The sequence below is a fragment of the Bison bison genome, unplaced genomic scaffold (genome assembly GCF_000754665.1).
Source record: "Bison bison bison isolate TAMUID 2011002044 unplaced genomic scaffold, Bison_UMD1.0 scf7180017854919, whole genome shotgun sequence".
Lineage (NCBI taxonomy): Eukaryota > Metazoa > Chordata > Mammalia > Artiodactyla > Bovidae > Bison > Bison bison.
Window position 1 is genome coordinate 8,392 of NW_011485492.1, and position 3,588 is coordinate 11,979.

The following is a 3,588-nucleotide window of genomic DNA, read 5'->3' on the forward strand; positions in this document are numbered from 1 at the left end:
CCGCACAATTGCACTCATCTCACACGCTAATAAAGTAATGCTCAAAATTCTCCAAGCCAGGCTTCAACAGCACATGAACTGAGAACTCCCAGATGTTCAAGTTGGATTTAGAAAAGGCAGAGGAACCAGAGATCAAATCGCCAACATCCGCTGGATCATCGAGAAAGCAAGAGAATTCCAGAAAAACATCTGCTTCACTGACTATGCCAAAGCCTTTGTGTGGATCACAACAAACTGGAAAATTCTTAAAGACATGGGAATACCAGACCATCTTACCTGCCTCCTGAGAAACCCGTATGCAGGTCAAGAAGCAACAGTTAGAACCGGACATGGAACAATGGAGTGGTTCCAAAATTGGTAAAGGAGTATGTCAAGGATGTATACTGGCATAGTTGACTTATACGCAGAGTACATCATGTGAAATGCCAGGCTAGATGAAACACAAGCTGGAATCAAGATTGCTGGGAGAAATATCAATAACCTCAGATATGCAGATGACACCACCCTTATGGCAGAAATTGAAGAACTAAAGAGCCTCCTCATGAAAGTGAAAGAGGAGAGTGAAAAAGCTGGCTTAAAATTCAACATTCAAAAAACTAAGATCATGGCATCTGGTCCCATCACTTCATGGCAAATAGATGGGGAAACCATGGAAACAGTGACAGACATTCTTTTCTTGGGCTCCCAAATCACTGCAGATGGTGACTGCAGCCATGAAATTAAAAGACGCTTACTCCTTGGAAGAAAAGCTATGACCAATCTAGACAGTATATTCAAAAGCAGAGACGTTATTTTGCCAACAAAGGTCGCCTAATCAAAGCGATGGTTCCCAGGGGTCACGTACGGACGCCAGAGTTGGACCATAAAGAAAGCTGAGTGCCGAAGAATCGATGCTTTTGAACTGCGGTGTTGGAGAAGACTCTAGAGAGTCCCTTGGACTGCAAGGAGATCCAACAAGTCCATCCTAAAGGAGATCAGTCCTAAAAATTCATTGGAAGAACTGATGCTGAAGCTGAAGCTCCAATACTTTGGCCACTGGATGCGAAGAGCTGACTCATGGGAAAAGACCCTGATGCTGGGAAAGACCGAGGGCAGGAGGAGAGGGGACGACAGGGGATGAGACGGTGGGATGGCATCACCAACCGGATGGACCCGAGTTCGAGCAAGCTCTGGGAGTTGTTGATGGACAGGGAAGCCTGGTGCGCTGCAGTCCATGGGATCGCAAAGAGCTGGACGTGACGGAACGAGTGAACTGAACTGACTCCTTTCAGGGCAGGGAGGTGGTCAGATTCTGAAGATGCCTTAGAGGTAAAAGGTCGACCTGACAGCATCTGCTAAGGCTTGCCGTGCAGTGAGGCTTCTTTCTGGGCATTTACAGCCAGGGGGCGGCGGGGCCAGGCTGGGCCCGTGCACTTGAACCAGGGGCCAGAATTCCCTCCCACCTCAGTGGCACTAAGGCCCAGATCCCTGTGCTGCACGAGGTCAACAAGGCTGCTCGCGTTTTATCTTCCCATGAACCCAAAAAAGACGGCAGGAAGCCGGCAGGGCTCGCCTCCGAGTTAGGGCTGCAGCTGATCTGTCTGCCCACCTTCATGCCCTCTGTAACAGCACACACTGCCTGGTAACAGCAAAGTCCAGAAACTGAAAACACAGCAATAAAGGGTGCGGCCCCTCTCTGCTGAGGCGTGGCCGGGTCCGGCCCTCAGCTCCCTGTGGAGGCGCGGCAGGCGACAGCCGGCCGGCAGCCCTGAGCCCGCAGCAAGGGCCAGAGGACAGGAACCAGCGTGGAACCGGGGGGCTGACGAGGGCGGTGGGCAGAGAGCGTGCCAGGAGCGGCTCTCCACAGGTGGTGTTTCCCTGGCACGCCCGGGGCCAGCGTGAAGGCTGTCATAAGTGGCGGACGGTCCTACCAAGGCTGAGACCTCGAGCCAGCCTAGTGACCGGTGACGGCAGGAGGCAGGCTGGAGTCTCACAGACCCCAAATGAAAAGCAAAGCGCTGGGCAGAAAAACCCTTCCCTAAGCCCTCTCCTAGTTTTGGTGAAAAAATAAGAAAGTGAGGGCGGAAAGTGAGGGCGGGTGTAACCCAGGAAGCGCCACCCTTCTCTGCCAAGCCTCTGCCCTCAGGGCGTGGCCTTCACTGCAGCCACCAGACACCAGGCGGAGCCCCCGCCGCCCAGGCCCCGTGGGCGAGCGGGTCCACAGGCACCACCTTTAGCACAGCTGACCCTGATGCTAGTTAACCAAGCAGGCGAGAATTATCAAGTAATCGTTACAAATATATTCAAAGGTAGAAGAGGTGAACAGAGATTTGTCAGCAAAGAAATACAAAGCGTAAGAAAGAAATAGGAACCCTAGGTCTGAGAATTATAATACCTGAAATAAAACTTAATACTAAAAGTGGATTACCAACAGCACGCGTAAGGCAGGAGAGCGTCCGGGGACACCGCACGGATCCCCCTGAAGTGGGCCAGAGTGCGAGACGGGGAGAGCGGCCCATGGGAATGCCGGTGTCCGCGGGCACGGCCACTGTCTCGAGGTCCGAGACGAGCCCAAGTGAGGAGACGGGGAAAATGGGGTAAAAAATATACTCCATGAAACACTGGCCTGAAATTTTGCAAGTGTGATGAAAAGTCTGAAATCTCTAAATTTAGTAAGTTCAACAAGTCCCAACATAAAATACACAGGAAATCATACACAGGCACATAAGACTCAAGTTATTAAAAAATCAAAGATCCGAAACAACACAAGTGTCAATTCAGGACCGCAGATCTGGGAAAACCTGCCAATGTGCAGGATGAAGGTGCGTGTTCCCGCCGCCTGCAGCCCAGAAGTGTGGAAGAGAACCGCAGACCTGGGCTCACAGGAGCATGTGAGGAGCAGACATGGTTTGGACAGACCTGCCAGCTTAGGAAAAGCCCAACGACACACACAGCCCTACAAGGTGCGTGTCACGCACAGCAGCGACACAGATGCAGACGAGTCACGCACAAGCTCTGATGGGACGGCACGCAGCGTGACCACAGAGCCCCCTCCCCATAGAGGTAAGAGCCGCGTGAGGTGGCCAGGTGGGCACAGGGTGCAGGGCCCATGCCATCACCCTGGGCATGCGGTCAGAACCTGCCACGGGCCCTGAAGACAGCCCAGCCCCGGCCAACCTCCCTCTGTGTGGGCAGGGCCAGTGACCCCTCACCTCAGCCGCGAGTGTGCCCCTGCCTGGAACACCCCAGTTGCATCCTTGGAAATTATCCAGCTAACCCCCTCAGGGGCAAGAACACAGAACCCCCTTCTGACCATGCATCTCAGCTTAATAAAAGCAGGAAAAACTAGGCCCGTCCATGTTACCATGGAAGTTAATGGGACTCTTGGAAACACAGATCTGTTTTCAGATGTTTCAGATGACCTTCCTCTCCTTGGGCCTCCAGCAGGAAGTCCAGAAACATGGACAGGGGCTGCCTCCTGGGCGGCTGGGACCTGGTTGCTGTGGATGAGCACAGGCACCCTGGTGGCTCAGACGGTTGCGTCTGCCTGCAGTGTGGGAGACCCGGGTTAGGTCCCCGGGTCGGAAAAATCTCCTGGAGAAGGAAAAG

At 53.2% G+C, this 3,588-nt stretch overlaps 1 protein-coding gene across 1 annotated transcript in view; it reads right to left on the reverse strand.

Moving 5' to 3' along the window:
• LOC105001394 (phosphatidylinositol 4-kinase alpha-like) overlaps positions 1-3,588 on the reverse strand; it is a gene marked incomplete at both ends in the record, with an annotated part of 14,475 nt that overhangs the window by 8,383 nt on the left and 2,504 nt on the right. The gene's annotated exons all lie outside the window — the stretch shown is intronic.